The 14,188-nt window shown below is 35.2% G+C and overlaps 1 long non-coding RNA gene across 2 annotated transcripts in view; it reads right to left on the minus strand.

Annotated features, from left to right (window-relative positions):
• Positions 1–14,188, minus strand: part of LOC127509322 (uncharacterized) — a 30,810-nt gene that overhangs the window by 4,908 nt on the left and 11,714 nt on the right. For both annotated transcript variants that reach the window (XR_007929198.1, XR_007929197.1), the window contains exon 3: positions 1,442–1,567. This is a non-coding gene — a long non-coding RNA (uncharacterized LOC127509322). The remainder of the gene's footprint in view (positions 1–1,441; positions 1,568–14,188) is intronic.

The following is a 14,188-nucleotide window of genomic DNA, read 5'->3' on the forward strand; positions in this document are numbered from 1 at the left end:
TGAGGCACGTGCTTAACTCAGGGTCAACCTACTCAGAGTCGATTGAACTAACTCAATTCAGTCGTTATGAAACCAAAAACCATCTCAGAGTAAGTCAACTCAGAGTTCAAGTTTAAACTCAGAGTTGGTTGAACTTCCTTATTAAAAACAGGCCCCAGGTCAAGTTATTGAAGCCTCATTACCTCCAATCTGATATTTACCATTAAACAGCCCACAGCATCACATTAGACCACCCACCTAGACAACAGACTGTTGAAGTTTTTTGGCCCTCAGACTATTTTTATTCCCTCAGACTATTAGGCTCCTCAAAGTCCTGACATCTGCTTTGAAGAGAAAGACTGAACTGTTGCACTGATAATAACAACTCAACTTTGCACTACTGTATCAGAACAAATCACAAATAGCTATATTAAGAAATTTATTTTTTACACTCAACTGCACAAATCACTTTCTCTGCCATCTGCAATGATGTCTGCAGACCTGCAAAATGCCATGCTATTGCAAATATCCACAAGTCTAAGGTAAGATATCTCATAAATAAACTACAATTTACTTAAAAGGGAGTGGGGGACATACTTGAATATTATATTTCGCACAAAAGCTTGAAATGTATTGTACGCACAATCTTCCAACGAAAACTCTCCATCTTTGAGGTTGAAACTATAGACTGTTTGGGAAATCTGCTAACATAATGCTATGATAATGCTTTCAGAAATGTCTTTTCTATACTTGTTAGAAAAAAATGCAAAGGTCACAGCAGCCAGATTACTACTAAAACTGCTGAAACAAAATTCATATTACTGACATGTTTGAGTGGATGCTGATGGAATGCACAATGCCACATTTTTATAACACACAATGTAATATTTTTATAAAGATACAGTGCTTTCAAACATTAACTCATTGAAGCTCATAACATGGTGAACTTTGGCAATGCTACAAATAGTTTTATATGGTGAAACATCTGCTCTGTCAGAAGAAAAAGACAACCATGTGGAGAGAAAACAATAAACTTGCATAATATATGCATACCAGCATACCAGGTCTTGGGACCTAAAGGAAATATTCCAACATTTAAATGTTTTGGACCAGCAACATATGTCAGTCATTACGAGGAAATGGATTATCTTCAGTAGGGGTAGGCACAATATCAGCACAACTTCAGACATCAGTTCAATTAAAATTTTCTGCTAGAGGGAGAATAAAACAGGTTGTAACAGTTGCAAATAAGGGGAAGATTTTATTTGCTCAGCTTTCAGGGCAATATTAAAACTGTGGAACAAAGATGTAAACAATCAAATAAAAAAAAAAAAACTGTGTATAAAAGCTGTGAGTCCCTGCAGCCTGATTAAATCAGTGATCTGATCATTTTCACAGCTGTATTGCATAGCTTTAGGGAAATGTACCAGCACAGTAGTGGATCCATATCAGGTTGACTAACCTGATAGCCGTGTATGTTAATCTGCTACTCCAGGGACAGGACAGGTTGGTCCTGAATCATTTTCATTGGTCCAGTTATTTCCATCTAGTGCCTCCTTCAGGCCATTTACTGTATTTTTGCACCACACTGTTGATAGAAAACATAATGGTCATGTTCATGCATGCAAATTAGAGATGTCTTATTGTCCCAGTTTTTCAGAGCAGAGCATGACAGTTGCATGTGCTGAATGAGTCTAGATCAGACTTTTTATGGTTCTCATTTTTTCCACAACATAATGTGAAATAATATGTTTGAAGGATGCATTTTGATCATTGCTTTGAAAATCAAAATAATTATCATATAGACTGGTTAAAAATTAAAACAAGTTACCTTCTAGTTTCAACAGAATTATCTACAGTGGCAAGAAAAAGTATGTGAACCACTTTTAGAATCTGTGAAAATGTTAATAATTTTAACAAAATAAGGGAGATAATAAAAAATGCATGTTATTTTTTATTTAGTACTATCCTGAGTAAGATATTTTACATAAAAGATGTTTACATATAATCCACAAGACAAAAAAATAGCTGAATTTATTCAAATAACCCCATTCATAAGTATGTGAACCATTGATTCTTAATACTGTGTGTGGTTACCTGGATGATCTATGACTGTTTTTTTGTTTTGTGATGGTTGTTCATGAGTCCCTTGTTTGTTCTGAGCAGTTAAACTGAGCTCTGTTCTTCAGAAAAATCCTCCAGGTCCTGCAGATTCTTCAGTTTTCCAGCATTTTTTGCATATTTGAACCCTTTACAGCAGTGACTGAATGACTTTGAGATCCATCTTTTCACACTGAGGACAACTGAGGGACTCAAACACAACTATTAAAAAAGGTTCAAACATTCACTGATGCTCCAGAAAAAAACATGATGCATTAATAGATGGGGGGTGAAAACATTTGGAATTTGAAGATCAAGGTAAATTGTATTTAATTTGTCTTCCGGGAAACATGCAAGTATTTTCTGTTGCTTCTGAAGGGCAGTACTAAATGAAAAAAAATTATATTCAAGCGAAATAAGAAAAATTTGGACCTCTTCATCCTGTTCAAAAGTTTTCACCCCCCGGCTCTTAATGCATCGTGTTTCCTTCTGAAGCATCAGTGAATGTTTGAACCTTTTTTAATAGTTGTGTTTGAGTCCCTCAGTTGTCCTCAGTGTGATAAAATGGATCTGAAAATCATTCAGTCACTGTTGTAAAGGGTTCAAATATGCAAAAGATGGTGGAAAACTGAAGAATCTGCAGGACCTGGAGATTTTTTCTGAAGAACAGAGCTCAGTTTAACTGCTCAGAACAAACAAGGGACTCATGAACAACCATCACATAACAAAAAAAAACAGTCGTAGATCATCCAGGTAACCACACACAGTATTAAGAACCAATGGTTCACATACTTTTGAACTGGGTCATTTTAATAAATTCAGCTTTTTTTTGTCTTATGGATTGTATGTAAACATCTTTTATGTAAAATATCTTACTCAGGACAGTACTACATAAAAAATAACATGCATTTTGTATGATCTCTCTTATTTTGTTAAAATTTTGCACATTTTCACAGATTCTGCAAGGGGTTCACAAACTTTTTCTTGCCACTGTATTTTAATTTTTTGTATTAATCAAAGTGACTCCCTAACCCTCTCTAAAGTGAATTTTTGGAAATAGAAAAGTTTATTGAACCTTTAAAAATATGTTTTTAAAAATTAAAATAAAAGTTTACACAAGTTTTTGTTGATTATTTTGTTTGATATGTCAAGCTTTTATGGCTCGTAAAGGATAACATGGAGCTCATACTCAAAGAAGGGAGAAAAAAAAAATATTCAGAGTTTTATTCAGAGGCCCGAAAATATGGAATTTGGTGCATTTGCTGATATTTATATGACTAAAACGTAAAATGAAATTCTGATAGCTTATAATGTAAATCATGTAGATGTAGATCTTTATAGCAGACTACTTACATAAACTGCATATAAAATATCAGTTGTCACTCTATATCTGACAATAATATGTCTTAGTAGATAATATTTTAATGCTTAATTTTATAACCGAAGCTCTTTGGTTTTTATTGTGGGGCAAAACATATAATGCAACACAATACAATGATGATTGAGGGATAAACAAACGTTCCTCAAATGCCTTTGATATTCACATTTAAATATGATTTTTCTTAAAAATGATGTCTAATCAACTAAACCCAAGTTGCTTCAGTCCCATAAGTGTTCATCTGGAAATATTACTAACAATATAAAAGTTATTGCTCACGTTTGCTTTATAAAAATCATTAAGGATTTCACAGCAATTGCACATAACTTGAAGAGGGACATTTTTTTAGAATTACACTAAAAAGCCTTTTATTTGCTAAAAAAAAAAAAAAAAAAAAACAAGTATAAAACTATTAATCTGATAAAATAAAGCATGCAGTAGATTGTGTACAACAGGTTTTTCAGCAAAGCTTTGATCATATTGATATTCAAATATAACAGAAGGCTTTATAGGGTTAATGTACAATAGGAAGTATGTTATTAACAATAAGTCCCAAATGCTTGTTTATATGTGTCTAGTTTCGTGCTGAGCTGATTAATGGTTGGGAAACAGTTTAAATTCATGTCTTTGTTAATACAACTGCTAGCATCCTTTTACAATAAATCTGTGGGTTAATGTGCATACAGAGTCGTGGTTGTGTCCTGTGGTTGACAGCATGTGCCTCAAAGCTATGTCTGACTTCTGTCGACCTGTTAACGTGCAGCCGCAACCTTATCTGAGTCTGTTAAAATGTCCATGATTGCATATAAATGGCAAGATATGCATGTCAGTGGGAATTTTTGTAGTCTGGAATGCTATAGGCCAACTGATGTGGTTGTACACTGCAGTTGTTGATGTGTGTTAAAAAGCAATGGTTTCAGAGTTATCAGTGTGTGCTACGAACTGGTAAGCTGGAATCACACAAACTGCTTGTACACTGAGCCTGCCAATGAGACATGCCACAATTTTACGGGCCTTCACAGAACATGAAGATCTCCCAGGGTCCTAGAGTCAGAAGCTATGAACGATCTACTGTTTGTAGCTGTGGAAAAGTCATTCTTGCTGTGCTTATGATGTAAGTGATAATAATATTGCCTTATATAACTAGTAGAAAACTTTAACTTCTGTCATCCTTTACTCACCCTCATGTCGTTCCAAACCCATAAGACTTTTGTTCATCTTCGAAACACAAATGAAGATATTTTTAATGAAATTTGAGAGACTTCTGTCCCTCCATTGACAGTCTATGCAACTGACACTTTGTCGCTTCAAAAAGTTCATAAAGAGATTGTAAAACTAATCCATATTAATTGAGTGGTTTAGTCCAAATTTTCTGAAGAGACTTGATCGCTTTATTGATATAACAGATTGAATTTAGGCTTTTATTCACATATAAACCTTGATCAGCGAACATAAACAGAAGCGCAACCGTACATGCTTTAACACACGAGAATGAACCTCATTGGTTCTTGCACGTGTCAAGCAAACATGCTTGAGCTTCCGTTTACCACAACTGATGTGTGAGTTGGGTTGGGTATCGTTTTAATTTTAGCGATTCCGATTCTGCTTATCGAATCCGGTTCTTAGCAAATACTTCAAGAATAATGTTTTTACCTTTTATTCTGGCCACATTTAGGCTATAACTAGTAGGCCGTAACTGTTTTTGTACCCGAGTGTGAGATGCTGCTATTGCTAATATTAGCTTGTATGGTGCTTTGTAGCAGGACTCGCGGCTGGTCTTTTGCACGCGCAAGTTCGTTATTTCAAATGTAGGCGCGTTTTTTCAAATGTTCGTTATTTCAAATGTTTCCAGGCACGCCTATGCTTTTCAGAATGCCTCAAGCGCACCGCAGGTCATGTGACAAGTACCAACCGATCAGCTTCGGCCTTTCCTAACAACATCAAAAGCTCAGCCGGGATTTATTTTTTCATCTCCATAAATATATCTAGTAGTAAAGCTAATGCAAGGGCTAGAAATAAATTAATCCTTTGCTGATACTTCCTCGTCATCGTGCAGAGCGCAGTTCATGGTTGCATAGCAACGACAGACGCCACGGGAGCGAAAGCGCTTTGGAAAGGAGGAGAAAGTGGTGCGGCCGCGCTTTCCACGCGTTTTTAGACGCGACATGTGACGCCCCCTTAAACACGGTGCATTCCTTCAGATTAATGCCGTGTTGAAGCAAAAGTCAGTGCCGATTGTAAGGTCCTTGTCGCAGGTCCTAGCAGATAGATACAACTGTAAAATGCTCACTGCTGTTCACCGTGAGAGAATGACTGAAAAAAAGTCAGGAATCGATAAACAGAATCGAAATGCGCGCATCGTATCGAATCCCCGGTTCTTTGAAATTTGGAACCGGTTCTAAAATGGAACCGGTTCTCGATACCCAACCCTATGTGTGAGTTGATGAATGTTTATGTGAATAAAAGCCTAATTCAATCTGTTCATCATATACAGCAATCGTGTCTCTTCAGAAAATTTAGACTAAACCGCTCGATTCATATGGGGTGAATTCAGGTTGATTGGGACAGTTTTTCCAAGTCATCTCAATGGCAAAAAGTGTCCCAATCACCCTGAATTCACCCTGGATTAGTTTTACGATCTCTTTATGAACTTTTTGAAGCATCAAAGCGGTAGTTGTGTAGCTGTCTATATAGGGACAGAAATCTCTTCAGATTTCATTGAAAATATCTTCATTAATGTTACAAAGATGAACAAAAGTCTTTCAGGTTTGGAACGACATGAGGGTGAGTTTTTTTTTTTTTTTTACTAACCCTTTTTTATCATTTTAGGGGTGTTTTTCGGCCAACTACACATCTGTCAAGACCAGCTTCTTTAAAAAGATCATTTGACTCATGTTCTGGATGCCTTTCAATGACCTTTACTAAGCCAGCTGTTGATTTGACTGGCCATGATCTGATTCACTCATCATTTAGGGATTCTTGCTTTGTTTTTTTACAAGTGATACATTTCTTATGTTCATGCCCAGTTATACTGACATTGATTCCTTCAAATGCATGCTTCATACAAATATAGTAGACCGTATATTTTTAGATTTAATGTGATGTATCACATGGTAAAATAAATAAAAGCGTTTGCTCAGTTCCACAGTCTCACAAATCAGAAATCAGATCAAATAGTGGCAAGAACACCAGCATTTTCTACAAATAAACATTCATAAACATTCACAAATAAAATGTCAATGAAATTATAATGTGTAATCACAAGAAATCTTTAAAGATGAAAGCCCTGATGTCCCCTTGATCATTCAGATCAAACTCACATTTTATTAAACAGAAACATGAGATAAATGACAAGCAAATGTAATATCATTTTAGCATGCTATATCATTATTTTAATGATATCACCATACAGTAATATCATTAACATTTGTCATTATATAAAAATATATATTTTTAGCACCAATGTAGATTTGCAACATTATAGATTTCAACATTATAGGGACAACAACAAAAAGATGAAAAACAACATGATTATAGGCCTATCTAATGACTGACTATAAATGGAGTAAGATACAATAAACTGATGTTTGTCACACACATGACGTTTCTGAAAACGTAACTGTCAGTTTGATTGTCAAGGGTGAATTCTATTGAAAGTGATCACCATGTGCGCTGTAGGGCAGAACACTTGAAGTGAGCAGGGACCTAGTGACCATTACAATTAATAAAATACTTTAGGCCAAAATAAAACAAAGATTCGCCTATGTTTTAAGAAAATACTTAGAATTTCACATTTAATTCAATGTGCAATTTCTTTTTATTTTATTTTATATATAATTCAATTGTAATTATTTGTGAAATTTAGGCTACTTATTTACATTTTGCATCAAATATAAGCCTAACTCCTTTATTCCTTTCGTTCAATTCAAATTTCAACTATTTGTTTGTATCTTCCCGTGGTTTTGGTAAAACAAACACATATGACATTCCTGTTACACATATTCCTGTTAAATTTAAAGCCCAGGTTGCATATCAAATAAATCATCGTTATAGTGTTCAGTTGCTTACTTTGTTTTGTCCGGACTTAAATTAATTGAGTTTTTTTAATGGATTCTGTTTAACCTCCGAAAAACTACTTGCACTAGTGATCTTATTTATACCTTTGGGACTAAAAGCATGCATATACAAGTTTGAGAGTGCAGGTATATAAAATTTAATTTGTAAAGCAAATTTGAAGCATATTGGATCACGTAGGCTATTATAGAAAAAAAAATCCATATAAAATATATTATTTGTATTTTATACATATGTATAAATGTATGAAATTATATATAGCTAATGTTGTTTGGCAGGTCCATTATGAAAACTGCTATCAAAAAAAAAATATCTCACATTGTCCAAGTGGCCATAACTGGCATTTTTGTTAAGATATTCTGTAGCCTGTATAATATACCCATATGTATGGATGTTATGAATGTACAATAGAGCTAAATAAAATACACTTTCAGCAAAGTAAGACACTAAATATTAAATTGCTGTGATAAATGACTGTCCTCCTCCAAAAACTCCTGGATTTGATTTCAGACTGTTTAGGAAACTGTGCAAAGAGGTTTTAGAATTTTTGTGAGATATTTGTCTTCAGTTTTTTATGGTGAAGAAGAAAGTTTGTCTTGTATAGATCGTACTGTGACCACAGACTCTGTACCCCTCTGGAAGCCTATTTTGCCGGCATCTTTTTTTTTTTTTTTTAGACATGGACTTGAATTTGGTAAGGAGTTGTCTCTGGTTGTATCTCATACAGTGAAGATATATTCACCCAGATCATATTTATTGATAAGAACTTAATAAATAAATTCACAGATATTTACTTTCATTTTTCACATACTCCAAATATGCTGATTTGGTTGATTCTGATTTGGTTTATTCAGCAGTGCTGGTCTGAAGAAACTGATACGTGTTAGTGGAATCTGCCTGTTTTAGCCCTGCATTCATTTGTTGACATTCTTCTTTGAACTTTTAGGTATAATAGTACTATTAAATAATAATACTGTACAATGTGATAGGGATGTGACAGGAATTCCTTTAATATAGAAAGCTCTTAAAGTTTTTTTCTTTTAGTGCATTTACTGCCAGATCAAACCTTCATGAAGTGCTGATTTTTAAACATTTTTTTTAACAGTATACTAAACCTCATTTCACCTACAGTCAAATGATGTAAATCACTGAATTCTCTGATGTATGATACTGCTTTAAACAAACAGCAAACCCAGAAGCCCTGTACATTATGCATGCTGTCTCTCATGCCACCTAATGGTCAACAGCACACATGGAATCAGATTATAAGTTTTTCTGAGACTGGAACACTGGTGTCTTTGGTTTCATTCCATGCATTTGATGTCTTGGAAATCATAACAATCAGTACAGCACAATCAATGCCTATAGGGCTCCATAAAAAAATACTGAAACCAAATTATTTACATGACATTCAGTTCTATTAACGGTGGTTTCACCAGCGGAACTAGTAAATACTGTTGCTCCTGTGACATCAGACTATAAAACCTTTTTGGTTCTAAATGGAACCTTTAGTTTTTAAAAGTTTTTGCAAGGCAAAAGAAATTATGTTTTAAATAGTTCGCTCAAAAATGAAAATTCTATCATTTACTCACCCTCATCTTGTTCCAAACCTGTATAACTTTCTTACTTCTGCGGAATATAAAAGCAGATCATTTGAGAAATGGGCTTTTTCCATCCTAATGGAAGTCAATCGTAACCAAAACTGTTGACTACCAACGTTCTTCAAAATATCTTCTTTCATGTTCCGTAGGTGAAAGAAAGTCATACAGGTTTGGAAAGACAAGAAGGTGAGTAAATAATAATGTAATTTTCATATTTTTGGGTGAACTATCCCTTAAATGTTTATGTCAATTTCTCTTATCTGCATTTCACTTCTGCTTTTGATTGTGTACCAATCTAGCTTGTACTTTAAAAACTTGTTTGGTATACTGAAAACATTGTTGGCTTTGATGACAAATTGTTTGTGATGTTCCTGATTTGAATGTTGCTTTGGATAAAAGAGACAGAAAGAGACTACAAAATAACACAAAGACAATAAATATGCAACATATATGTGTTGTCCTCACTGATGAAGATCTTACAGAATAAATGAATAAATGCAAACACCAACTAAGTAAATAAATAAATAATCCTGCTATGCTTTCCTAAAACTGTCAGAATAAAAGAGGCAGGATTGAATTGAATTGTGATTGGCCTGCCCATAAAAATCATACACCCTGATAGTAATTAAGCAAGAGGGCGATCTGACTTTTTGCGGTTGGGGAAGAGTCTTAAAAAGGCTCAGCTCTTGTAAACAGCATCAGAGGGAGCTCATTCAGACCGACCTGCATCATTCACATGCCACTTATTACTCGTTCCCCAACCGTTAAGCCTTCTCTCTGCATTGTAAAAAAAGGTGTGCACCAGCATGCAGTAAAGAAATCTGCAATAAACCGCCTTCACTGGAACTACACAAGAGCCCGATCTTTAACTCCACTGGCTCGGAGTCCTTCAGCAGCCTCTTGAATGTCATGGGGAATGTGAGATATTTTAACAGGGCTTGAGCTGGTGCACTGAGTGCAAAGGGATGATCTTAACCCTTAGGAGACAAACATGCGTCTGTGATTACATCACACGGATTAGCCTGTAGCTTCTGTTAAAGAACTGCTTATACTGTAATTCATAGCTGTACAGTATGATGACATTAGACATCATTTCTGAAAGGAAGATTATATCCATATAATTCACCTTCTGACCAGGCCTTGAACATCAAATAGATAAATACAGAAAAACAGTGCTATTGTAATGGTGAGTGATATGTTTAAAGGGCCCTCCCGTGAGTTAAAGCATCTCTGTGCAAATTTCCATGCACCACCCAGGTGCAACTCACCCGTTTTTTGGGTGTGAGCGCCCCTTAACCAGGCGCAGACATCAAACGAGGGCTCATAAACAGGCTGGGTTTGTAGAGGCTGCAACCCAAGACATGGCTTTCATCGTTGGTACTATTCAGGGGAACCCTGGGGGGTCTGGAAGGAGAGGGATGCTGGACACGGGAGTGGTTTTTATAGACAGGTACTGTAACCGGAGAGCGCTGCTCCTGCCTGCTTCAGCGTCACCCGCTTTCTTTACAGACAGGCAGCTGGCCATAAGTGCCTGCCTCCGGGCATCTCGACCCACCACCCTCTCTGCTCACAACCTCCCTCGTTCACGCACTCACTGTCCCTCGGCTTGGTGAAAGCAGGAATAGATGGTGATTTTGACCACTGGACCAAATAAGTAATCATCAAAATTTCTTAATCAAAAGTTAAGAAATTCAAAGTTTAAGTGAGCTGAATTGTCAGATTTTTATTTTGTACTCATACATGTTAATTGCTCTTAACTTGAAATATTTAAGCGAGCTAAAGGCACCCACACACTACAAGATAATCGGGACGATTTTGGACCAAATTCTCCCCTTCAGACAATCCTAGGTAAAGTCCCGATTATCTTGATGGTTCTACAGAGTATCTTATCAGATTTTCCTGTTGTGTGAGGTGTGTTAAAGAAATAGTTAACCCGAAAATGAAAATTATCCCAAGCTTTACTCACCCTCAAGCCATCCTAGGTGTATATGACTTATCTTCTTTCAGATTAACACAATCGGAGATATATTAAAAATATATCTTGGCTCTTCCAAGCTTTATAATGGTAGTGAATGGTTTGTTGTTTTTTTTGAAGCCCAAAAAAAAGTGCATCCATCCATCACAAAATTAATCCATACGGCTCCAGAGGTTTAATAAAGGCCTTCTGAAGAGAAGCAATGGGTTTTTGTAAGAAAAATATCCATATTTAAAACTTTAAATTTAAACCTTATAACTAGCTTCTGGCGAACGGCCATACGCATCGATTTACAGTGAAAGAGTGACCTCTGACCCGACGCATGATGTAATGATGAACATGGAAGCGCAGAGGAAAGAGCAAAACGAAACACAAGTCAGGAATTAGAAGTCTAAAATGAGAATTTTTAAAGAGAAATGTCGGAGGATTTCGATATAAGAGAAGAGGAGCTTGAGTTTGTTGCCCTGCCTATTTATTTAAACCGCGAGAGCTTACAATACTCCTACATCCTACATGGCATCAAAGGTTACTCTTTGCTAACTTGATGTGTACGGTCGTCTGCTGGAAGCTAGATATTATAATTTATAAAGTTTTAAATATGGATATTTTTCTTAGAAAAACCTGTCGCTTCTTTTCAGAAGGCCTTTATTAACCCCCTGGAGCAGTATGGATTACTTTTATGATGGATGGATGCACTTTTTTCGGCTTCAAAATACAACGCCTCATTCACTACCATTATCAAGCTTGGAAGAGCCAGGATATTTTTAAATATATCTCCGATTGTGTTTGTCTGAAAGAAGATATACCTAGGATGCCTTGAGGGCAAGTAAATCATGGGATAATTTTTGGGTGAACTATCCCTTTAAGAGTGATTGAATCTGCTCGAAATAACGTCGTTGCTGCACCGATCTCAAACCGTAAATATCCAACATGCTGAATATTTACGATCAGAAATCCTGTTGTGTGGGAGAACCCTGAGGACAAATGCACGTACACTCTGTAGACTGTCATGTGAAACGAAACGATACCCAATCAAAAAGCAAGCTGACGGAAGACGGAAGTCCAAACACTGAAAACCTTATTCACATCAGCGCCATCTTTGATTTTTAATGGGAATGAAAGCGAGGCTTTGAGGGACAGATGTACATTTCTTCATTGGGTTGTACTGTTATTTGGATTGTTCTGCTGATGAAACACTGCAAAAATATCTTTCCAATAAATTTTGTGATCAAGGATCTTAATACAGCTTTTTACGGCAAATGCCATTGAAAACACTATCCCTCACAGCCTCGCTTTCATACCTGTCATGGCGCTGCTCTGAATAAGTTCTATTATCGCCATTTCTTCTTGCCCATCCTCCACCATGTTTGTTTACTCTAAGTCACGTTTGACTGCTAGAGATTTCGTAAGATTTCCTGTGTTCACAGTCTGGACCCTGGCTGTTTGTGAATACAATCTGTTAGTGTGTGTGGTGTGGTGTGCTGTATTGGTCGAGGCACACCAAACACTATAGGAACAAAACTGTTAAATATATGATTTTTTTTATCATCATGTCTGTTGTCTCTCACATTTTAAAAATCTGTAAACATTTTAGAAAACTTTTAGTGTCAGCCTCATACATTTAACTTCAAATTATCATGTAATCTCAAGTTCTCAACTTCAATATTTTTAGTAGTTGGAACTTAAATAGCTATAATGCTAATTCAGTAAATGCTAACATGCTACTTGGTAGCACAATAATTTGAATAGCATAGCAATTGCTAAATGAGTAAGGCAATATAGAACATTTAACATATACTTTGAATAGCTTTTCTGCCTTAAATTAATACATGTTAGCTAACTGCATGGTTTATCTTGAACTGTACATTTCTGAAATTGACACACAGTCGCCTCTAATAACAGATCACTCTAAATTGTAATGTAGACACATGCATTTTCTGTAAAGCTGCTTTGAAACGATATGTATTGTGAAAAGTGCTACACAAATAAATGTTAAAAAATATATACCTGTTCTCAAACTAAGCTCATGCTCCAATTGTCAACATTATGGTAACCCCCCCTGCACAAAAACATTATATAACACTTATATATTACACGTACACTTATATGCTGGCAAACACAACAGAAATCCCCAGCCCAGTTTTTGAAGTTCCTCTAAATTAAAAGAGAAAAGTTCATTAAGCGAATTTAAGTTTGCCCAACTCAAACTAATTAATTATTTTGAGCGTTAGGGTTTACAGTGTATATAGTTTGTGTGTTGATATATTTTTCAGAAAAATGAGGACAACACAAAGGCATGTATTAAAGTCTAGTGACTTATCACAGACAAATCCAAATAAGTTCTGAATGATCAAAACTAACCATGATCAGTTTCAATACAATACTTTTAAGTTACTTAATTTTATGTCTTTCCCATAGTTTTCTAAAATCTAATTGAGATCAACCCAGCCCAGTCAGTAGCACCCTGTGAGGATGAGAGCTTGCCTGGGCCTTTAGTGATGATTTAACAAATTACAATGCACAGTATATGCAAACTGATGTTGTTGTTTTTGCACACTTACACTACTGTTTAAAAAATGTTTGTAGGTAAGATTTTTTTTAAAAGTATTTTGAAAAACGTCTCTTCTGCTTACCAATGCTGCATTTATTTCATCAAATATTTTATTATTATCACTGAAAATGGTTGTGCTTAATATTTTTTGTGGAAACCATGATACTTTTTTTATTTGAATTAAAAATTTTGTAAAATTATAAAATGTCTGTATTGTAATTTTCAATCAATTGAATGCATTCCTTGATGAATAAAAGTATTAATTTTCTTTTTTTTAAAAAATCCTTTTGAATGGTAATGTGTAATTAGGCTATTATTTTAAGCCTTTCTAGGGACCTTCGCTATATGTAATCTTTTCTTGGTGTTTTAGATTATGTACTGTCCCTGCAAAAATAAACTTATAATTAAATAATCTCAAAATTAATTTAATCTTATAATAATTAAACTTATAATAAATATGATAAAACAAAATTTCGCATATGTGCTTTATTTCAAAAATCAGTCGCACTTAGTTTTATGTTGTTATGAAT

Source organism: Ctenopharyngodon idella, chromosome 3, assembly GCF_019924925.1.
Source record: "Ctenopharyngodon idella isolate HZGC_01 chromosome 3, HZGC01, whole genome shotgun sequence".
Lineage (NCBI taxonomy): Eukaryota > Metazoa > Chordata > Actinopteri > Cypriniformes > Xenocyprididae > Ctenopharyngodon > Ctenopharyngodon idella.